The sequence below is a fragment of the Carya illinoinensis genome, chromosome 10, assembly GCF_018687715.1.
Source record: "Carya illinoinensis cultivar Pawnee chromosome 10, C.illinoinensisPawnee_v1, whole genome shotgun sequence".
NCBI lineage: Eukaryota > Viridiplantae > Streptophyta > Magnoliopsida > Fagales > Juglandaceae > Carya > Carya illinoinensis.
In genome coordinates this window covers 26834863-26860525 of record NC_056761.1, presented here as the reverse complement: position 1 = coordinate 26860525, position 25663 = coordinate 26834863, and positions in this window count along the sequence as shown.

Below are 25663 nucleotides of genomic sequence, written 5' to 3'. Positions count from 1 at the left end.
AAGAGAAAACAAAATCTTGCATTATGCCTAACTTCCAAACAAAAATTTTCAGTTTTTTCTCCTTAACATCATTCTATTCCTACTTTTGATGCAAACTTCCAAGTGTGATGGCCTTGTAACACCATTTGGTAAGCTTATCTCATCATAAACCTACATGGGCAATTCAGAATGGCATAAATGAGTCAATGATCAATAGCCAGCATATATGGGAAACGATCAAATAAGGAATTTCAATAATCACCATGAGTTCAAGTTCAAAAAATTCAAGTAATCTTCAATCGGCCTCATTCAAAATATTCATCAAAGTCATCTCTACATGGAAAAAAAAATTATATTAAAAATATAATTAATTGAAATGATTATATGAAAATATTATTCAAATATGAATCTTACCAATTTCTAACTTGTAGCTTTCCGCATCTTCCATTACATCTTGGGAGTAATAATTAACAGAGGAAGCCATCAACTAATTTTGTGTGCAAATAAGAGCTTCAACTATTGCAGGGGCTAGTGAGCTACGGAATGAACCTAAGACACGACCTCCAACACTAAATGCCGACTCATAAGCAACAGTAGTTATGGAATAGCTAACACATGTCGAGCTATATTGGCAAGGATTGGAAAATTGATTGAATTCATCTTCCACCACGCTAAAATATCAAAGTTTGATGCCAATCCTTCAAGGCTCCCCATAAAATATCGATCCAAATCTAATTTGGACTCTACGACACCCTTTGATGCTTGATTGTGTCGATATATACTATAAATATCTGCATCATCATAAGATGTTGTGTTGCTTTGAGTTTCATCAACACTTGAACTTACATTAGATTTTGAATATTGTTTATACATCTGCTCAATCATCCTCCTTAATCTTGTAACAAGCTCAAACGCGCCCTCATGGCCAAGAAAACCTGTAAGCCAAAACTCTAAAACTTCCAACTTGGCGTGTGGATCAAGAATAGCCGCAATAAATAAGATTTTGTTTACTTTCTCAAAATTTTTCCAATACTTATCATATTTCATAAGCATCCTCTTTGACATAGTTTTCAACATATCATCATCACCCACAGAAAATTTGATCAAATGGTTATAGATTGAAGCTATTTCTCTTATAAATAAATGTGAAGTTGCATAAGTTGAGCCTAAAATCTACAACGTAACGTCATAAAAAATCTTCAAAAATTGTACAAAAACCCTGACAATTTTCCAATCATCTAAAGTTGGTGGTCCTTCTCCAACCTCACGTAAATGCTGGCCAAACTGATTGTCTTCATCCTGTATCACCTCAAAAGCGGCATAATACTTGAGAGCCGCACTCAACATCAGATAGGTTGAGTTCCATCTAGTTGGAACATCGAGAGAAAGAAGCGCACCACCCAAGATATTTTGTCTCTCTGCACATGACTTGAAATTATCAAGTCTTACAGGAGAAGACTTCACATATTTCACAGCATTTCAAATTTTCACAATTGATCCATCAATTTCTTTTAAGCCATCATGGACAATAAGATTCAAAATATGTGCACAACATCTAATATGCATAAGGTCATTGTCTAATACCAAACAATCTCTAAGTTTGGTAATCTTCCTAAAATAATCAATGGCCATAGTATTAGAAGATGCATTGTCTACTGTGATTGTAAATATCTTCCTTATGCCCCATCTAAGTATAGATGACTCGATCTCTCTTCTTATTGTTGTCCCTTTATGATTAGGAACTTTCATAAAACCAATAATTCTTTTATGCAAGACCCAATCATCATCAATAAAATGTGATGTTATGCACATATAATTAAGATTTTGTACTGATGTCCACATGTCAGTAGTGATGCAAATCTTATAATCAAATGCCATGAATATGTCCTTTAACTTGTCTTTTTCTAACAAGTACATTTTCATACAATCTCACATAACAGTAATGCGAGAGGGAATTGGAAATCTAGGCTCAACTGTAGAAATAAAGTCTTTAAATCCCTGTTTCTCTACAAATCTAAATGGTAGCTCATCCACAATTATCATCTTAGCTACTGCCAACCTTATTTTCTGCTCATTATACTTGGCAGGTCCAAAACTAGGACTGCTAGTTGTACCATCCACCCCATCCCTTCTAGGTCCGGTCATTTTTGATTGAGGGTTAACCTTTCCAATCTCAATAAAGGCCTTACAATTGTCATTATGGTACCTCAAGGATGAAGTACCTTGTTTTTTAGAACAACATAATAAAACCTTACCACAGTAATTGCATGTAGCTTTGTGAATATTGGGGTCTCCTTCCTCAATCCTAGAAAAATGAAGCCATACATCCGATCTACTCCGAGATCTTTTGATAGGAGGGCGAACATTAGAAGAAGTAGTTGTAGGGAGAGAGTGATTAAGCTGAATTATTGTATTTTTAATGCTTTTGGAACCAATATATATTAATTCTTTCATTACTTTATCATTGGTTTTATATGGAAAAATGAATAAATCAAAGTTGTAATTTTAATTGATTAAAAGCATGAATTTTTGCTTTAATTTTATCAACTGTTGATTACTATGGATTATGGTACATATCGCTCGAGCGGCAGCTTTTGGCCGCTCAAGCGAATTCAGGCAGATTCAAACGCTCGACTGCCGCTTGACAGTGAGCTCCAGCGTGTGTGCGGGAAAGGATATCGCTTGAGTGGAGGCATTTGGCCGCTCGAGCGGGTGTGCGGGAAAGGATATCGCTTGAGTGGAGGCATTTGGCCGCTCGAGCGAAGTCAAGCAGAGTGGAACGCTAGATGTTCACTCGACCCTCCGCTCGAGCAAATTTAGGCAGAGTGGAACGCTAGATCTTGGAGGCTAGTGAGCTATTTTTACACTGGTCTCACTCCAGAATGCAAGCAGTTTGTTCAGACAATGTGCAATGGGGAGTTCTTTAACAAGCAACCTGATGAAGCACTATCATTTTTTGACTACCTTGCTGAGAGCGCACAACAGTGAAACACTCGTACTGGTCGAGTTCCATTAGTAGCAAAGCCACTGAGGGCTATTTCTGGAGGGGGCAGATATGAGCTTAAAGAAGACACCGATGTTCAAGCCCGAATAGCTGCATTGACTAGAAGACTAGAGGTCATGGAAATGGAAAAAGTGAAGGCTATGAAAGTAGCAGAGGCATGTTCTATATGTGCTGATTCAAACCATAAGACCCAAGACTGCCCGATTATGCCAGTATTTCAAGAAGGTGGGTCTGAGCAGATGCAATCAGCTAACTGGGTTAATAGAGCACAGAATCAGCCTTTCTCCAACACATATAATCAGGGGTGGAGGAATCACCCAAATTTCTCATGGAGAAATGATCAGCCTGGTCGGTCCCCACCACCTCAGCAGTAGCCATTTAATCAAGGTGCTCCTCAGCACCAGTATCCGCCATATTAGAATCCTCAGAGCTATCCTTATATAGCTCCTCCTGGATTTTAGCCTCATGTAGCTACACAGAGTTCTCAGCCTTCATCATCTGCAAAGAAGACTCTAGATGACAGTATGGCTTAGATGACCAATACACTTTAGCAATTCATGCAGATTCAGGCCACCACAAATAATCAGAACACTCAGGCTATAAATGAGTTGAGAAGCACTATGAATAAGATGAGCACGACCTTGAGCACCCTAGAGAAAGGGAAATTTCCAACACAGCCTCAGCCTAATCCTCAAGTATATAGGCAACAACAACAGCAAGTGCATAATATCTCAGGGGATGTTATGGAGACAGCGAAGGCAGTTCTTACTTTGAGAAGTGGGAAGGAAGTTCCCCAACTAGAGATGCCCATGGACACACAGGTAATTGGTCCTACACCTGAAGATGTAACAGAGACTAATGAAGTTGAGAAAGAAGCAAAGGTAGTGAGATCAAAGCTGAAGAAGCCTGTGAGTGTAGATGCTGAGACTAGTAAGGGATACCAACCAATGGTTCCCTATCCTCAGAGATTGGCAGCTGGCCAAAGAAACAAATACCACAAGGAGATTCAAGAGATTTTCAAGCAAGTGAAGATCAATATTCCACTCTTGTATGCCATACAACAAGTGCCTTCGTATGCAAAATTTTTGAAGGACTTGTGCACAGTGAAGAGGAAGCTGAATGTGAAGAAGAAAGCTTTCCTAACGGAGCAAGTTAGTGCATTGATATTGAGCGAGACTCCTCAGAAGTTTGGAGATCCCGGTTCTCCCAACATTTCTATTATGATTGGTGAATCACGCATTGGGAGAGCTTCACTTGATTTGGGGAGTAGTGTGAACTTGCTACCATTCTCAGTATATAAGCAGTTGGGATTGGGTGAGCTAAAAAAGACCTCCATCAGGCTACAGTTGGCTGACAGATTAGTTAAGGTACTGAGGGGTATTGTAGAGGATGTGTTGGTCCAGGTGGACAAATTCTACTACCCAGTGGATTTTGTAGTTCTTGACATGCAGCAGCCAATCTCCACTATTTACCAAGCTCCTGTCATCCTAGGAAGACCATTTCTAGCTACATCAAATGCTTTGATCAATTGCAGAAGTGGAGTTTTGAAGCTTACCTTTGGGAACATGGCACTTGAGTTGAACGTTTTCAACGCTTGCAAGATGCCAGCACATTTTGATGACACAATTGATTTGAATGCTGTGGAGAGTTTGACACCAACAGATTTTATTTGCTCAACTTCTCCCTTATCTGATGATGATTATATTTTTCAGACACCTGAATTTTTACTTGATGAGAAAATTGATCATATCAATGAAGATGACTTTGATTTTTTTGATTGTTTTGCAGATTCTTCTTTACCACTTGAAGTACAATTTGCGGGAGCAAGATGGAAACCCTAGTTTGAAGCTCTACCACCACCAGACATGCTTAAATCTTCAGAGGAAGAAGTTCCTTAATTGGAGCTGAAACCACTTCCTCAAGATTTAAAGTATGTGTTTCTTGGTCCTAAAGAAGGCACTTTTCCGGTGGTGATTTCCTCAAAGCTAAATCAGAAGGATAAAGCCCAATTGATTGAAGTATTAAGGAAGCATCGAGGCGCAATTGGTTGGACAATAGCCGACATCAAAGGCATTGATGCCGCTGTATGTACCCACAGAATCCATCTTGAAGATGATGCTATACAGGTTCGTGATGCTCAACGTAGGATCAATCCTACCATGAAGGAAGTTGTGAAAGAGGAGGTGCTTAAGCTATTCGCAGTGGGTATCATTTATCCTATTTCAGATAGTAAGTGGGTAAGTCCAACTCAAGTGGTACCAAAAAAATCTGGATTGACTGTTGTTAAAAATGATAAAAATGAGTTGATTCCAACTAGAATGGTTACTAGCTAGAGAATGTGCATTGATTATAGAAAACTTAATTCAGCCAGTAGGAATGATCATTTTCCTTTACCATTTTTGGATCAAATTTTAGAAAGAGTGGCTGGTAATGCATATTATTATTTCTTGGATGGCTATTCTGGTTATTATCAAATTGCTGTAGCGCCTGAGGATCAGGAGAAAACCACTTTCACCTGTCCTTTTGGTACTTTTGTTTTTACTAGAATGCCTTTTGGTTTGTGTAATGCTCCAGCTATTTTTCAGAGATGCATGATGAGTATTTTTTCTGACATGATTGATGATATTTGTGAAATATTCATGGATGATTTCTTTATTTTTGGAAAATCCTTTGAGAGTTGTTTGCATAATTTGGCACGTATTCTCTAGAGATTTGAGAAAAAAATCTTTTACTTAATTGGGAGAAATGCCAATTTATGGTCACTCAGGGCATTATCTTGGGACATATTGTTTCTTTTGAGGGTATAAAGGTCGATAAGGCAAAGATTGAATTAATATCTAAACTTCCTATTCCTAGGACGGTTAGGGATATTCATTCTTTTCTTGGTCATGCTGGCTTTTATAGGCGGTTTATTCAAGGGTTTAGTTCTATTGCAAAACCTTTGTGCACTCTTCTACAAAATGAAATTGAATTTGTTTGGACTGATGAGTGCCAAAAATCTTTTGATACCCATAAGAAATCGCTTACCATTGCACCTATTGTGCAACCTCCGCAGTGGGACCTTTCCTTTGAGATTATGACAGATGCTAGTGACTATGCCTTAGGAGCTGTTTTGGGGTAGCGGGTGGATAATAGGCCATTTGTGATTTATTATGCTAGTAGAACCTTGAATAATGCCCAGAAAAATTATACCACTACTAAAAAAGAATTGCTTGCAGTGGTTTTTGTACTTGATAAATTTTGGACTTATATTCTTGATTCTCCTGTTACTATTTTCATTGACCACTCTGCTCTTAAGTATTTGTTGGCTAAGAAAGATACAAAACCACGCTTGATTCGCTAGATTCTATTACTTCAAGAGTTGAACATCAACATTAAGGACAAGAAAGGAGTTGAAAACATGGTAGCTGACCACCTCTCAAGATTGTCATCGTCTCCTTCAAATGTCAACCTTCCTCTTGATGATAGTTTCCCGGATGAGCAGCTGTTTGTTGTTGATAGAGCTCCCTGGTATGCTGACATAGTCAATTATTCGGTGACTGAGCGAATGCCTTCTGAATGGTCCACCCAAGATAAGCATCGGTTTCTCTCTGAGGTACGACATTTTTATTTTGATGATCCATATCTTTTTAAATATTGTTCGGACCAATTGATTTGAAGATGCATTCCTGATGATGAGTTTTCTTCGGTTTTGAGATTTTGTCATATGGATGCATGTGGTGGTCATTTTTCAGCAGAGAAAACAGTTTCAAAAATTTTGCAAAGCGGTTTTTACTAGCCTTCCATGTTTAAAGATGCTTATAATTTTTGCATGGCTTGTGAGCCTTGTCAAAAATTAGGATCTATTAGCAAAAGAGACATGATGCCTCTTTCCCCTATTTTGACTTTAGAAATTTTTGATTGTTGGGAAATAGACTTCATGGGACCTTTTCCAGTTTCTTTTGGAAACACATATATTCTTTTAGCTGTGGATTATGTTTCAAAATGGGTGGAAGCCATTGCTTGCAAAACAAATGACCATCATGTTGTCCTGAAATTTTTGCAATCTTTGTTTGCTCGTTTTGGCATGCCGAAAGTTATTATAAGTGATGGGGGTTCTCATTTTTGCAATAAACCATTTTCTACACTTATGAAGAAAAATGGCATCACACACAAAGTTTCTACCCCTTATCACCCTCAAACAAATGGGCAAGCTGAATTGGCAAATAGAGAGATAAAAATTATTTTAGAGAAAACCATCAAGCCTAATAGGAAAGATTAGTCGGTTAAACTTCTTGATGCTTTGCGGGCTTATAGGACAGCTTTTAAAACAAATCTAGAGATGTCTCCTTATCGATTAGTTTATGGTAAAGCTTGTCATTTACCTGTTGATATTCAGCATCGAGCTCTTTGGGCCATAAAACATGTTAACATGTCACTTGATGAAGCTTCAGGGTTGAGAAAATTGTAGATCAATGAATTGGATGAAGCTCATCGGAATGCTTATGACAACGCTCAGCTTGCAAAGGAACGCATGAAAATTCTGCATGATCAGAAAATTCATCCAAAGCATTTCACACTTGGCCAGGAAGTTCTTCTTGTGACACCCTATTTTTACGTGTATTTTCACTGAAGGAATATTTTAATTTAATTAAAATAATAGTTCTTTTATTTTAAATTATCAGATTTTAAGTGGATTTTAAATTGCTATTGAGTTTAAATTGCTGTTTAATTTATTTTAGCTTGTCTTTGGTTTTAAAATTAAGTAATTAGTTTTTATTAGTTATTTATTATATTTTAGTTTTACGTTGTGTTTAAAATATTTTCTTAGTTTTATTTCTTTCAAAGTTGTTTTCGTTGGATCAATTTTTGGACTCCAGAGGTGAGGATTAGACCTCATTTCTTTTCCTCCCTCTTTTCTTTTCCCTTTTTCCCTTCTCTTTCTTCTCTTTTCTTTCTTTTTTCCTTTTCCCCGTGCTTTCCCTTTCTCCCCCGTGCGTTTTTCTCTCTCTCTCTCTCTCTCTCCTCTCCCTCACGCTGTCCAGCCAGCCGCCCAGACCTACCGCCGACCACCTGACTCCCCTCCGGCCGGCGCACCTCCCCACAAAATCTTGGCCCCATCCGTGCCGCCGTTGAGCAGGAAAACCACCTTCAAGCCGAGCGGCTTTTGCTCCGATTTGCCGCCGTCACTCCACCTCCAGCCACCACCTCTTCACCACTTCATCACCGACTCCTTGCCGTCCTAAACCACCCATTTCTGGCCTCAATCCGTGTGACGCCCCCAAATCCCCACGCACGGACACGAGGAAATCGAGACGTCCGGATGATGACAACCCGGGTCACCACCCTAACGACGAGTGCCAGGTGTGTGTAAGAGCAACAAATGTGCAAAAGGAAACTCAGTGGATAACGAAAGTCATATAACTAAGTACCAGAATTTTTCTTAATATAATAGAAGCTGTTTAAAACATACATAAATAAAATATTACATAACACAAATATAGTTTTAAAAACAGCTACAAAGCACAACTTCAACTCAAAACTCCGGCGGAGCCGCATCCTCGGGCTCAGCCTCCTCCTCCTCATCGAACCTTGCACCAAAATCTACGGAACCAAAAATGGCGCCGCAGGTAAGTAAATTCCAAACACCACCAGATAAAAACATATAAAAGTCAAACAATATGCATGAAGTATGCCCAATGCACATGTCTCATAAACCACATCTCAAAACCCATAAAAACATATTTTTTTCCACGCATGCCAAAAATCTCATTTGGCCCAAAAACATATCCTTTCCAAATATCATGCCAAAAATCACATTTGGCCCATATCCATCTCAACCCATTATCCAATTAATCCGTATGCACCATGACCTCCCCTAGGGGTCATCCGCACACCCTGGCTCCATTGCCACATTGCAGGTTACGACCACGCATGTGACACCTAACGAGCGATGCCCACTTCCGCGCCCCGCGTGTTCGTAGCCAAGCATCCTCTAGCCCTCGCCAGCGAAGGGCAACGGAGTCGGTGCGTAGAGCGATGCCCGGTTCCGCGCCTGGCGCGTTTGTAGCCAAGCATCCCCTAGCCCCCGCTCCTGTCGTCGCCCAGCGACAACTCAGGGGACGTCACTCAGTTTATTCCACTCCGGAGTGACCAGAGGAGCTCCACCGAGATAATACCTGATCCCGGCTTGGGGTCGTGATACACACGCACCCGAAAATCCACATACGCCAATAAAACATGCTTTTCTCAATTAAATAAAAATGCATGTGCATGCACCATGTAAATGCGATATCAATGCACAAAAAAATAAACAACCATCCATAAATCAATAAAACAAGCAACTCCGTCCTCCATCCATCCGACCCCCAAACTCCTCGGACTCAGTCCGGAATCAGCCAACCAACAGATAAATAATTATTGAATGAGTAAAATATATTTAAATCTGAAAGTAGGGTTTGAAAAATACTTACAGCACTATATGGTATTTTTAGAAAACACGCGGCGTTGCAAACAGCGGAAGGAAAGCAACGTAACAGTGCAAATTTCACTGTGGCCGTGGGTTGTAAAATACCCACTTTTGAACGGGGACAAAACAAGGCTCGGGATTGATAGGGAATGGCCTTGAGATATTTATGAAGCTAAGGGAAATGAGTTTTGGCAGTGGGTGGTGGTGGAAATGGCGGTCGAAGGCCAAAAAGGGGCTGCTCCGGCAACGGATCGAGGCCGAAAATGGGTGGTTTAGGTCGGCAAGAGGGAGGGGAAGAAGTTGTGAAAAGATGGTAGCCGGAGGTGGTGCGACGGCGCCGGAAACGGTGAAAAACCGTATGGCTTGGAGGAGCTCGTGGCGGCTAATGGTGGCTCGGATGGAGGTGAAACTTGGTGGGTTGTTCACCGGTGAGAGGGGAGAAAACTGGGTGGGTGGTGTAGGCCACGCCAGCGGCGAGAGGCGGTTCTGGGCTGCGAAAGCAACCGGCGACAGGGGCAAAAATAGAGCAGGTACAGCGACTTTCGGCGGCTCTCAAAGGCTAACGGATGGTCCAATGGCTCTAAAAATTGGTGGGGATGATGTCTGGTGGAAGGGGAAGAGAATGGTGGTGGCGGTGCACTAAATGGTGGCCAGAAGGTGGAGAACTAGGCTGACAAATAGGCGGCGACGGATGAGAAAAAGGGGCTGCTGTGCATAGGCGGGAGAGGACGAAGAAGAAAGAAAAAGAAAAGGAAGAAAAAGAAGGAAAAATAAAGAAAAAGAAAAAGAAGAAAAAGAAAGAAAAGAAAAGAAAAGAAAAGATAAGGGAAAAGAAATGAGGTCCAGTCCTCACTCCGGAAACCAAAACAGATCCGCCGAAAATGATATTAAAAATAGTGAAACGACTAAAATAAATTAAACACAACATCAAATAAATTAAAACTAATTAAAATATATTAATTTAAAATAAATAAAATAATATATTAATTAAATTAAAAACAACCATTCAGTGAAAATACACGTAAAAGCAGGTCATCACAATCCGTAGCCGAAACAGTCCCCACGAGCTAACTCTCTGATTTGGGTATTTTGGCCTCCTACCGCTGTTTTTACCGCCACCCACAGCCAAACTCCACTTCCCTTAGTTTCATAAACATCCCTAGGCCTTTCCCTATCAATCCTGAGCTTTGGTTTGTCCCCGTTCGAAAGTGGGTAATTTATTACCCACGACCACAGTGTAAATTACACTGTTACGTTGCTTTTCTTCTACTGTTTGCGACGCCACGAGCTTTCAAAAAATACCATATAGCGCTGTAAGTATTTTCTAAACTCTACTTTTAGATTTAAATATATTTTGCTCATTCAATAAATATTTGTTGTTGGTTGGCTGATTCTGGACTGAGTCCGAGGAGTTCGGGGGTCGGATGGTCTGAGGACGAAGTCGTTTGGATTGTTGATTTATAGTTGGTTGGTTGTTTTATGCATTGATATTGCATTTACATGGTGCATGCATGTGTATTTTATTTATTTGAGAAAAACCCAGTTTTATCGGTGTAAATGAGTTTCGGGTGCGTGTGTCTCAAAAGTCAAAGCCGGGATGGGTTATTATCTCGGTGGAGCTCCTCTGGTCACTCGGGAGTGGATAATACTGAGTGACATCCCCTTGGTTGTTGATGAAGTGTTAGAAATGCATAATTAAGTTGTTTTAGTGAGTGATTTATTACATCAAAGAATGGTTGAACACTTAATTATGCATCAAAATTTTAACACTTAATGGAAAATTTATTGATTATAATATTTTGCACATCAAAGTCTCATATTTGCTCTTGAAATACTTATACTATAATATCATTTCATTTATATATTATAGGGCATTTATGGAAGGAAAGAAAGAATGGGACCTATAAAGAAATAAAAGAATTGATTATGGTCAAGTTGGAATCTCATCTATGAGGCAGCACGTGGAGACCCTTGGACGGCTGGAGCAGGAGCACATCACACATGCAAAACACTCACTCGGACATCACATGGACAACAACCACTCACACATGCAATACACATGCAAAACAAACTCATTCGGACAGCACACAACCTGCATGTTGCAGAACACTCACACATGCAGAAAATGTGACAGTAACTCACACATTCAGCAACAAACACAGCAGAACACCAGCTCACACACGCAGCCCATTGCAATAGACTCACACATGCAATACACATGCAGCAGACACTTGGACATGCAGCAGGTCAGCAGAAGAAAAAAAAAAGAAGCAGCTGGCCTTTAACTTTGACAGAACAGAACCAAGCACATGTAGCAGCAGAATTGTTCTTTCTTTTTTGAGTAGCTGAACGTGCGGCAGCAGAGTTTAGTCCTTCTCTCTTTCAGGTTGCTAGCACCAACCTGGACGTATAGCAGCAGCAGAGGAGTTATGAGCTTTGCCTATATATTATTTTTCGGGGGACAGTTGAGCAGTTTAGTTTTGGGAGTTTTTCTTGCTTTGTTTTCAGACAGAGTTCAGTAGCTTAGTTTTTGGAGTTGTTAGTTTTCAGATACAGGGCAGCTTTAGTTTTTCTTCTTGTTACTGTTTTTGTTCTTTTTGTTTACGCTAGAGGCAGTAGAGTAATTTATTTTTCTTTCTTTCTTTTTCATTTTTAGATCGAGGCTACAGCAGAGTGGAGTTTTTAGTTTATTTTTTCCTTCTTACATTTTCAGACCCGGGAGAACTCTCACTTGTTTTTATTTTGTTTCTTGTGGCGGCCGTTTCAACCTTTCCATTCTCTTTGGATTAGACTTTTATTTACGGATTCATTTCATTTGGTCTGTTAGTGGATTTGGCTTGTTGTTATTTTCATTTCCTTTGGGCAGCGTTAAGCTTCATTTAATTTTCTTAAGTTTTATTCATTTATTTAGTTTTGATTTGTTTTATTTCTTTGAGCTTTGATCGTTTGAACTGCTGGGTATTTTATAGATCATCTATTTTGCATTTTAAGATTTATTCTATGTTAGTATTTTCTTTAATTTTTAATATGAGTTTACTTAGATTACTTTTTATTGCTAGAAATATTATGCGTAGCTAATTTCTTAAGCTTGGGTTGTGGAATGGGACATGATTTGTTTTGGATTCTAGATCGATGCAATATTTTGTTGATAATTATTGATTTCACTATGTTACTAGTCGGATTTAAATTGAAAATAGATTGCGGCTCTTTCTCTTGTTTTGTTGTTGACGTAAGGCACAACAAAAGCTTGAAAACTATCAAGGCCTCTCTCAGTTGTTTGTTAATGTGTGCTTGACTAGTAAAGTAGAGAATCCCTTAGGAAAATATTGCAAAACTTGAGCTTAACTTTTTATCTTCCGATTGGGAATGCCTTGATTGGATTGTTAATCGAGAAAATTATCTAGAATCCGAAATAAAGAGAGTCTCATACCCAACCCAAGTGTTCGTTAATTTGTTTTTTTTTTTAGAAACTTTAATTTCAACTTCGATTATCTTTTTGCATTGCATTTGAATTTTATTTTCATCTCTCATACTTGATTCATTTGTTACTCACAAATCTCTTATTCGCTTTGATAACCCATTGGCCCCTGTGGAATAGGATCTTGGACTTATCCTTTATACAACTTGACACTTCTACACTTGGAAGCACATTCGACCACGAGTCAAGTTTTTGGCGCCATTGCCGGGGACAACTGGTGCTTATTAGAGCATTCCTCTACTGCTGAGAAGACGTTTGTGGAGCTGTGAATCTTTTCACAGCCTGGGTGACATCTAATCTTTTTCCCTTCTCTCTATTTATTTTTCATGGTCTTTGATTATTTTCTCTTGTTTGTATGACTGGTTGGACTAGAGACCATACATCTCGACTGTTTAGGACAGAATCATTGACATCGTTTAGCTCTGCATCATCTTCTGTTGAATCATCATCAGACATTGATAGCATCATAGTTGAAAATGAGCATCATGATAGGGAAGTGGAGAATCCAAACAGGACTCTTAGAAAATATCTTCAGCCTGTTAGGACTAGCACACCTTCTTGCATCATTTTACCTATTAATGCAAATGCTTTTAATTTCAAACCCGGGATGATTCCATTGTTACCACACTTTCATGGTATGGAATCTGAAAACCCCTATTTGCATATCAAAGAGTTTGAAAAAGTGTGTTCCACATTCGTGGATAAAACATGCACTGATGAGGTCATAAGATTGAAACTGTTTCCATTTTCCTTAAAAAACAAGGCTAAGATATGGTTGAATTCCTTAAGACCAAGATCCATTGGGACTTGGCAAGAAATGTAAACTGAATTTTTAAAGAAATTTTTTCTCATGCCTAGAACCAATGCCTTGAAAAGACAGATCATGAATTTTTGGCCAAAAGGATGTGGAAACATTTTATCATTGTTGGGAAAGATTCAAAGACCTTTTAAATGTATGTCCTCATCATGGATATGAGAATTGGAGGGTCATTAGTTTTTTTTATGAGGGGTTGCAACCAAAAATGAGACAATTTGTGGAGACCATGTGTAATGGAGCGTTTTTTAACAAAGAACCCGAGGAAGCTTTTGAATATTTTGATTATCTAGCTGAAAATGCACAATCATGGGATACATCTGATGTTCATGATAGGTCAGAAAGTTCAAGGACAATTTCAGGGGGTGGGAAATATAATCTGAGAGAAGTAGATGATTTGAATGCTAGGTTGGCTATGATTTCTAAGAAATTAGATACCATAGAACTAAAGAAAGTGAATGAAGTACAAGCTGTACCTCAGATTACCTTGAGCTGTAATATTTGTGAAGGCCAAGGGCATTCAATTAATGATTGCCCAACCATTCCAGCTTGTAAAGAAGTTCTTTTGGATCAATCTAATGCTGTTAATATGGTTGCTAAATCTTTTTCAGGTCCTTATTCCAACACCTACAATTCGGGATGGAGAAATCACCCTAATTTCAGTTGGAGAGGTGATCAAGCTACTTTACCTGCACCCAACATAGCTAGTCCTTCACAAATTGTACCCTACACTACTCCAAGAGGTCCAGGACCATCTCAATATGCCAACCACATGGTCCCAGCTCAGAAAAAGAACCTTGAAGACAATTTCTAGCAATTATCCACCAACTTCCATTAGCTGTCCACCAATTTTCAGCAATTCATGCAAAGCCAAGCTACTATCAACAGTCAAAATTCACAAGCCATTGCTGAGATTCGAGGGTCAGTCACAAGGTTGACTACAACCATGAGTGCTCAAGAGAAAGGGAAGTTCCCTGCACAATCTCAGCCTAATCCCCAAGGCCAAAACCACCAATTTCAAAGTGTGGCAGGAGATTCAAATGTCAAGCAAGTCAAGGCTATTACAACCTTGAGAAGTGGTGAGGTGATTGGCATTCCAGCTCAAGAGGTAGAAAAGAATGGTAACACTTTTAAACCTCCTTCTGAAAATGAGGCACATGATCCTTTGGAATTTGAAAGTGTCCCAAGCACTACACTTGCACATTTTCCTCAAAGGTTAGCCCCTTTGCACAAAGATAAGCATCACGCTGAAATTCTTGAAATTTTTAAGCAAGTTAGGATTAATATACCATTGTTAGATGCTATTCAACAGATTCCTACCTATGCTAAATTTTTAAAGGATTTATGTACCGTAAAAAGAAAATTGAATGTGCAAAAGAAAGCTTTTCTTACTGAGTAGGTTAGTGCTATTATCCAAACCAACACTCCTCCCAAATACAAGGATCCAGGATCCCCTACCATAACTTGCATGATAGGGAGCTCAAAAATAGGCCAAACATTATTAGACTTAGGTTCAAGTGTGAACTTATTGCCTTATAATGTTTATGTTCAGCTTGGATTGGGTGAGTTGAAATCTACTTCTATCACATTGCAATTGGCTGATAGGTCTATTAAGATTCCTAGGGGTGTTGTGGAAGATGTTTTGGTTCAAGTAGACAAATTCTACTATCCAGTAGACTTTGTCGTACTCGACATGCAATTGACTAATCATTCTACTTTCCAAGCACCTGTTATCTTAGGAAGACCCTTCTTGGCTACTTCTAATGCACTCATAAATTGTAGAAGTGGAGTTTTAAAGTTAAGTTTTGGAAATATGACTTTGGAGCTAAATATTTTCAATCGTTGCAGGCAACCGCAAGAAGTTGAGGAAGTTCATGAAGTGAATTTGCTGGAAAATTTCATTGACGAAAATTCTGCACATTACTTTCAACTTATTGATTCTCTAGAGGAATTTGAAGAAGATTTGAAAATATTTGATAATGTTAATAACTCATCTCTTGTTTCCTCAATAGGTCAGCAAGTTACACCACCATGGAGGCCAAAATTTGAGCAACTTCCACCATTGACATCAACCCTCAAGCCTTCGGAGGAGCAATCCCCAACTTTGGACTTCAAACCTCTTCCATTGGAGTTGAAGTATGCTTTCTTAGGACCACAAAGCACTTTTCCTGTGGTAATTTCTTCTCACTTAACTAGTGAACAAGAAGATAAATTGCTAGATCTGCTTAAGAAGCATAAAAAATCTATTGGTTGGACAATGGCTGATATTAAAGGTATAAGTCCCTTGGAGTGTACCGATAGGATTTATTTAGAAGATGAAGCAAAGCCTTCTAGGGAAATTCAAAGAAGGTTGAATCTCACAATGAAGGAAGTGGTTAAAGATGAGGTACTGAAATTGCTTGATGTGGGTATCATTTACCCCATCTCGGGTAGCAAGTGTGTAAGTCCCATTCATGTAGTTCCAAAAAAATCTGGGCATAACCATTGTTAAAAATGAACAAAATGAATCGATTCCTATGAGGATTCCTACCGGTTGGCACATGTGTATAGATTATAGGAAGTTGAATGCCGCCACTAGGAAAGATCATTTTCCTTTGCCTTTTCTTGATCAAGTGTTAGAAAAAGTTGCTGGACATGCCTTTTATTGTTTCTTAGATGGATTCTCTAGTTACTATCAATTAGAAATAGCACCAAAGGATTAAGAAAAGACCACCTTTACTTGTCCTTTTGGTACTTTTGCTTTTAGGAGAATTCCTTTTGGTTTAAGCAATGCACCAACAACTTTTCAAAGATGCATGCTTAGCACTTTTAGTGACATGATTGAGAACACCCTAGAAGTGTTTATGGATGATTTTTTTGTATTTGGTGATTCATTTGAGAGTTTTTTAACCAATTTACAAGCTGTTTTGGCCAGGTGTGAAGAGAAGCAATTGCTACTTAATTGGGAGAAGTTCCATTTCATGGTACAACAGGGCATTGTTCTGGGACATATTGTTTCATCTAGAGGACTTGAAGTGTGATGCCCCCAAATCCCCACGCACGGACACGGGGAAATAGAGACGTCCGGATGGTGACAACCCGGGTCACCACCCTAACGACGGGTGCCAAGTGTGTGCAAAAGCAACATATGTGCACGAAGAAACACGCAGCGGATAACGAAAGTCATATAACTAAGTACCAGAATTTTTCTTAATGTAATACAAGCTGTTTAAAACATACATAAATAAAATATTACAAAACGCTAATATAGTTTTAAACCAAATATAAAGCATAACATCAGCAACCCGGCGGAGCCGCATCTTCGGGCTCAGCCTCCTCCTCCTCATCCTCAAAACCTGCACCAAAAGCTACGGAACCAAAAATGGTACCGCAGGTAAGTAAAACCCAAACAGCACCAGATAAAAACACATAGAACTCAAACAAAATGCATGAAGTGATGCCAATGCGCAAACCCATAAAACATAATTTTTACACGCACGCCAAAAATTCCATTTGGCCCAAAAACACATCTTTTCTAAAAACGACTCCAAAAGTCACATTTGGCCTCTATAACCGTCTCAAACCAAAATCCATTTTATCCGTATGCGCCATGACCTCCCCTAGGGGTCATCCGCACACCCTGGCTCCAGTGCCACACCGTAGAGTACCACTATGCATGTGACACCTAACGAGCGATGCCCAGTTCCACGCCCCGCGTGTTCGTAGCCAAGCATCCTCTAGCCCTCACCAGCGAAGGGCCACGGAGTCGGTGCTTAGGGCGAAGCCCGGTTTCGCGCTCGGCGCGTTCGTAGCCAAGCAACCCCTAGCCCCCACTCCCGTCGTCGCCTAGCGACAACCCAGGGGACATCACTCAGTTTATTCCACTCCCGAGTGACCAGAGGAGCTCCACCGGGATAATACCCCATCCCGGCTTGGGGTCGTGATACACACGCAATTGTAAGTCCACTTACGCCAATACACAGGCTTTTCTCAATTAAACAAAAACACGCGTGCATGCACCATGTAATGCCATATCAATGCACAAAAATAATCAACGAACATAATTCAATAAAACAAGCAACTCCGTCCTCCATCCATCCGACCCCCGAACTCCTCGGACTCAGTCCGGAATCAACCAACAAGCAGATAAAATAATTGAAAGAGCAATATATATTTAAATCTGAAAATAGGGTTTGGAAATTTCTTATAGCACTATATGGTATTTTTAGAAAACACTCGGCGTTGCAAACGGCGGAGAAAAAGCAACGTTACAGTGAAAATTCACTGTGGCCGTGGGTTGTAAAATACCCACTTTTGAACGGGGACAAACTAGGGCTTGGGATTGATAGGGAATGGTCTAGGGATGATTATGAAGCTATTGGAAGTGGTGGTTGGCCGTGGGTGGCGGCAGAAACGGCGGAGAGAGGCCGGATTTCCCAAAAAGGAAAGCTAGCTCGTGGGAGCTGTTCCGGTGACTATTGGAGGCTGAAAATAGGTGGGTTAGGACGGCAAGGGACCGGTGATGAAGTAGTGAAGAAATGGTGGCCGGAGGTGGAGCGACGGCGGCGGATCGAGGCAAAAACCGTGGAGGCTTTAAGGGGGTTTTTCGGCCAAACGGCTGGCCGGATGCGGCTGAGATTTGGTGGGGAGGTGCGCCGGAGGGAGGGGGTTCGAACGGTATGGGCGGTGTGCCGCACGGCGGCGGGTCGGGGGGTTTGGTGTTTCACGGCGTGGGTGAGGAGAGGGAGGGAGAGAGCCGATCGGGAGGAAGGAGAAGAAGAAGAAAAAGAAAAAGAAAAAGAAAGAAGAAGAAAAAAGAAAAAAGAGAAAAAGGAAAAAGGAAAAAGGAAAAAAAGATGTAAGGAAGAAATGAGGTCCAATCCTCACTCCTGGAAAACAAAACAAATCCGCCGAAACGAGATTAAAAATAGTAAAATGACTAAAATAAATAAAACACAACATCAAATAAATTAAAAACCAATTTTAAAACGCAATAAATTAAAATAAATAAACTAATATATTAATTAAAATAAAAACAACCCTTCAGTGAAAATACACGCGAAAGCGGGTCATCACATCCTCCCCCCCTTAAAAACAAATTTCGTCCTCGAAATTTGCAAGATCAACCACCAACTTAAAGAAGCCACATAAAAACACACAAACCATCTGTGACCAAGATTAAGATACATACATTCATCCTTCAAACAAGTATGGGTACTGCTCCCTCATGTCCGCTACTCACTCCCAAGAGAAGTCTTGTGCTAACGGATCTCCCCAAGCCACCTTAACCAAAGGTATCGTCTTCAACCTCAACTGTTGCTCCTTCCAATCCATGATCTGCGATGGAACAACTTCATAAGTGAGATCTGGTTGCAACTGAATACCTGCTGGGTCGACGAAGCGTGGCTCTTGCTGTCCAAAGCTCTTCTTCAGGGATGATACATGGAAGACATCATGAATATCCCCAAAATATCCTGGCAAAGCAACTCTATAGGCGACGGACCCTACCTTCTCCAGAATCTGAAAAGGGCCGACATACCTCGGATCCAACTTCCTCTTCTTACCAAAACGCTTAGCACCTCTCATGGGAGAGACTTTGAGATAAACCCAATCACCAACTTCAAAAGATAACTCTCTCCTCCTGGTATCAGCGTAACTTTTCTGGCGACTCTGAGCTGCCGCCATTTTATCTCTGATGATCCAGACTTGGCTTTGCATCTCTTGAATTATTTCGTGTCCAATTATCCTACTCTCCCCGACTTCATCCCAACACAAGGGCGACCTGCACTTTCTCCCATAAAGAGCCTCATAGGGAGCCATCTGAATGGTCGCATGGAAGCTGTTATTATAAGCAAACTCGATGAGCGGCAAATGGTTTTCCCAACTCCCTTGAAATTCCATGACACATGCTCGCAACATGTCTTCAAGGGTCTGTATTGTGCGCTCTGACTGGCCGTCTGTCTGCCGGTGATATGCAGTACTGAACTTCAACTTAGTACCCAAAGCTGCCTGCAAACTCTTCCAGAACTGCGACGTAAACCTTGGGTCTCGATCCGACACTATACTCTTTGGTATGATGTGCAGCCGCACTATCTCCTTGACATACAAGCGGGTCAACTTACCCAAAGAGTCAGTGTTATTAACAGGCAGGAAATGAGAACTTTTCGTTAACCGGTCAACAATCACCCAAACAGAATTTTTCCCATTAGGCATTTTCGGCAAACCCACTACAAAGTCCATCGTGATGTCATCCCATTTCCACTCGGGAATAGGGAGGGGTTGGAGCATACCTGCAGGTCTTTGATGCTCGGCCTTCACTTGACGGCATGTGTGGCATTTCTCAACATATAAGGCAATATCTTTCTTCATTCCATCCCACCAGTAATTTTTCTTCAAGTCCCGATACATCTTTGTACTGCCGGGATGAACTGAATAAGGGGCCGCATGGGCCTCTGCCATGATCTGCTCTTTGAATTCTGAATCTTTAGGGACCACTCTGCGATCTCGGAACCGAAGTATCCCATCTTTATCCATGCTATAATGCAACGGCCCTCGAGATTTTCTTACTCTTTTTCTGATATTCAGCAGCTTCGGATCCTTCCTTTGAAGAGTCTTCAATTCTTCAAAATCAGTTACCCTAATATCCAAAACTGAAGATAAAATCTCTTCTTGCTGTGAACTCTCAATAAGGAGCCTTCTCATCCCGCAAAGCAACGAATCCAATTCTGACGGCTCGGCTTCATCTTCCAAGTGCGACTTTCAGCTCAAAGCATCAGCAACTATATTAGCTTTCCCCGGATGGTACTTGATCTCACACTGATAGTCACTGATTAGCTCTAGCCATCGCCTCTGCCTCATGTTCAGATTTTTCTGGGAAAACAAATGCTTCGAGCTCTAGTGATCAGTAAATACCTCACAAGTTTCCCCATGCAAGAAGTGCCGCTAGATCTTGAGAGCAAAAACAATCGCAGCCAATTCTAAATCGTGCACCGGATAATTCTTCTCATGGTCCTTTAGCTGACGAGATGCATAGGCTACAACCCGTCCTTCCTGCATAAGGACACAACCCAAACCAAACTTAGACGCATCACTGAAGACTACGAAAGGCTTATGCGGTTCTGGGAGCGCTAACACTGGTGCCGTCGTCAACCTGTTCTTTAATTCTTGGAAGCTTCTCTCACATTTATCTGACCAAACAAATTCTGTATTCTTCCAAGTCAAAGCTGTGAGAGGTCCGGATAGGCAAGCAAAACCCTCCACAAATCTTCGGTAGTATCCGGCGAGCCCCAAGAAACTCCGGATCTCGCACACTGTAGTCGGACGCGGCCATGACAAAATGGCTTCCACCTTACTAGGATCAACAACCACTCCATCTCGGGAAATTACATGCCCAAGAAATTTAACTTCTTCCAACTAGAATTCACACTTGCTGAGCTTGGCGTACAATTGGTGTTCTCTCAATTTCCCAAGTACCAGACGAAGATGATACACATGCTCTTCAACATCTCGGGAATAAATCAGAATATCATCGATGAATACTACCACAAATGAATCCAGATAAGGTCGAAATACTCGATTCATTAAATCCATGAAAGCAGCAGGGGCATTAGCTAACCCAAACGGCATCACCTTAAATTCATAATGCCCATACCTCGACCTGAAAGCAGTTTTAGGCACATCCTTGTCTCTGATCCTCAGCTGGTAGTATCCCGACCTCAGATCAATTTTAGAGAACACGGCTGCTCCTTGAAGCTGATCAAATAAATCATCTATCAGTGGGAGAGGATATTTATTTTTGATGGTCACCTTATTCAATTCCCGATAATCTATGCACATACGGAGCGTTCCATCTTTCTTTTTAACAAACAAAACTGGTGCACCCCACGGTGAAGTACTAGGCTGAATAAATCCCTTCTCTACCAGCTCTTGCAACTGAGTCTTCAACTCTTTTAATTCAGCCGGTGCCATGCGATAAGGAGCTTTATGCACAGGAGCCGCTCCAGGTTCCAAGTCTATAACAAATTCCATTTCCCGCACAGGGGGTAGTCCGGGCCAGTCGTCCACAAACACATCGGGGAATTCTTCCACAACCGGAATGTCTGCCAAAGACTTGTCCTCGGACGGTGTGGACACCATCTGAACCAAGAATGCATCCGCTCCCCATGCAATCTCCCTTTTTGCTTGAATTGCCGATATAATTACCGGCTTTTCTTTTAACTTACTCCCTGCAAATTCTAGACAATCACCATCTGGAAGCTGAAAGGTAATTACCCGACTTCTGCAATTAATACTCGTAGAATATCGGTATAGGCAATCCATCCCGAGGATGATATTAAAACCCAACAGCTTAAACACCACCAAATCAGCATCCAAGAACCTTCCATCAAAATTTAACGGGCATCCCAAAGCAACCTTGGAACACCACACCATTTCACCATCGGGTACAGCCACTACCATAGACTTCGGCAACGGTTCCATGACCAAATTACACACCCGCGCAAACGTGGAAGATACAAATGACTGCGACGCACCGGAATCAAACAAAGTACAAGCATAAAACTCATACAAACAGACTCTTCCTGAACCAACACATCAACCCATGAAATCCAAAGAAACCAAATACACCAAAAATTAAATCCAACTTAAAATTAAATTAGTCCATATCTGTAATTACTCCAGCATCATGGGTCGCTGGCGCCTCATCATCCACCGCTCCGGGTGTGACAGCATAAACCCGGGCTTGCACTGCTTGTCTCGGGTTGGTTCTCCCACCGTGTCTACCTCCACGGCTTCCTTGAACTCTGACGGGGCAATCCCGAGCAATATGTCCCACTTGGCCGCACCGGTAACACTGGGGTCCACTACTCAGCCGACACTCGCCCTCATGAGCTCTATTACAAGCTCCACAAATTGGCACCTGTCCTCCCATACGAACACCTGAGGACGTTTGAGGTCGAGTTCCGGTCTGCTGAACAAATTTCTGGGGCAAACCCGAGCTGATTCCTTCACCAGAAAAACTCTGCCTCTTATGTCCTGGAGGGGAGCCCATACTTAGATTATTTTCTCGCTCCACAAGGGTGGCCACATCCACTAATTCCTGAAAAGTGGATATCCGATGGCTGACCACCATACGGCGTATGTCATGGCGTAGTCCCTCCTGAAAACGATCAGCTTGCATCTCCTCTGTGGCGATAAGGTGAGGAGCAAATCGCCCAAGTTCTATGAATCTCCGGGCGTACTGTTCCACTGTTACACCCCCTTGGACCAAATTTGAGAACTCTCTTGCCTTTTGCTTCCTTACCGATGTGGGAAAGAAGCGGTCATTAAACTCCTTCTTGAAGCGCTGCCAGGTCACAGCAGCGAAAGACCCCAATTCTGATTCCAGCATCACCCTCTTGGTATCCCACCAATTAGACGTAGTGCCTTGCAAGAGATAGCTGGCATAGAGTACCTGTTGCGCCTCGGTGCATCCACACACCTCAAATGTTCTTTCTAGGTCTTTGATCCATTTTCCAGCTTGAAGTGGATCCTCTTCTCCGGTGAAGTGTGGGGTTCTATGCGCCAGGAAGCGCTCATAGGTGCATCCGGCTTGCACCATGCTACTGGACCCTCCTGGGTACATCCAAGGCCCTCCCTGATGTGGCCAAGGACTTCCTGGCTGTGGCCAAAACCCTCCTTGCTGTGGACAAGGCCCTCCTTGTTGTGGCTAGGGACCCCCTTGTTGTGGCCAGGGACCCCCTTGTTGTGGCCAAGGTCCTTGTTGTGGCCAAGGCCCTGTCTGTTGTGGCCTAACATTCTGTTGCATAAACTCCGTCATCTGCCGTATTGCTTCGGCTATGGAGTCATCTCTTGAGGTATTGTCCCGTGGCTCCTGAGTAGATTTCCTTGGTCTCCCCATTTTTTTTCCTGCCACCACAACCTTTGACCCCCTTTCAGAAAATAAAACCAACAACAAACAAAAACAGAACCACAGACCAGCCCCACATCACATAAAACAAAAGAAACCAACTTGTAAAAACATAACCAAATAAATAAAAACAAACAAACAAGCTCAAACAAATAAACAAATCAAATAACTTTACCTAACATAATTTTTAAAACACAACTTTAAAAATAATATGGTACTACCTACGGGACATGTGGTTTTACCCAGATCCAAACCGCTCTGATACCACCTATGACGCCCCCAAATCCCCACGCACGGACACGGGAAAATTGAGACGTCCGGATGGTGACAACCCGGGTCACCACCCTAACGACGGGTGCCAAGTGTGTGCAAAAGCAACATATGTGCACGAAGAAACACGCAGCGGATAACGAAAGTCATATAACTAAGTACCAGAATTTTTCTTAACGTAATACAAGCTGTTTAAAACATACATAAATAAATTATTACAAAACACTAATATAGTTTTAAACCAAATATAAAGCATAACATCAGCAACCCGGCGGAGCCGCATCTTCGGGCTCAGCCTCCTCCTCCTCATCCTCAAAACCTGCACCAAAAGCTACGGAACCAAAAATGATACCGCAGGTAAGTAAAACCCAAACACCACCAGATAAAAACACATAGAACTCAAACAAAATGCATGAAGTGATGCCAATGCGCAAACCCATAAAACATAATTTTTACACGCATGCCAAAAATCCCATTTGGCCCAAAAACACATCTTTTTCAAAAACGACGCCAAAAGTCACATTTGGCCTCTATAACTGTCTCAAACCAAAATCCATTTTATCCGTATGCGCCATGACCTCCCCTAGGGGTCATCCACACACCCTTGCTCCAGTGCCACACCGTAGAGTACCACTACGCATGTGACACCTAACGAGCGATGCCCAGTTTCACGCCCCGCGTGTTCGTAGCCAAGCATCCTCTAGCCCTCACCAGCGAAGGGCCACGGAGTCGGTGCGTAGGGCGAAGCCCGGTTCCGCGCCCGGCGCGTTCGTAGCCAAGCAACCCCTAGCCCTCGCTCCCGTCGTCGCCTAGCGACAACCCAGGGGACATCACTCAGTTTATTCTGCTCCTGAGTGACCAGAGGAGCTCCACCGGGATAATACCCCATCCCGGCTTGGGGTCGTGATACACACGCACCCGTAAGTCCACTTATGCCAATACACAGGCTTTTCTCAATTAAACAAAAACACGCGTGCATGCACCATGTAATGCCATATCAATGCACAAAAATAATCAACCAACATAATTCAACAAAACAAGCAACTCCGTCCTCCATCCATCCGACCCCCGAACTCCTCGGACTCAGTCCGGAATCAACCAACCAGCAGATAAAATAATTGAAAGAGCAATATATATTTAAATCTGAAAATAGGGTTTGGAAATTTCTTACAGCGCTATATGGTATTTTTAGAAAACACTAGGCGTTGCAAACGGCGAAGAAAAAGCAACGTTACAGTGAAAATTCACTGTGGCCGTGGGTTGTAAAATGCCCACTTTTGAATGGGGACAAACTAGGGCTTGGGATTGATAGGGAATAGTCTAGGGATGATTATGAAGCTATTGGAAGTGGTGGTTGGCCGTGGGTGGCGGCAGAAACGGCGGAGAGAGGCCAGATTTCCCAAAAAGGAAAGCTAGCTCGTGGGAGCTATTCCGATGACTATTGGAGGCCGACAGTAGGTGGGTTAGGACGGCAAGGGACCGGTGATGAAGTGGTGAAGAAATGGTGGCCGGAGGTGGAGCGACGGCGGCGGATCGAGGCAAAAACCGTGGAGGCTTTAAGGGGGTTTTCCGGCCAAACGGCTGGCCGGATGGGGCTGAGATTTGGTGGGGAGGTGCGCCGGAGAGAGGGGGTTCGAATGGTATGGGCGGTGTGCCGCACGGTGGCCGGACGGCGGCGGGTCGGGGGGTTTGGTGTTTCACGGCGTGGGTGAGGAGAGAGAGGGAGAGAGCCGATCGGGAGGAAGGAGAAGAAGAAAAAGAAAAAGAAAAAGAAAGAAGAAGAA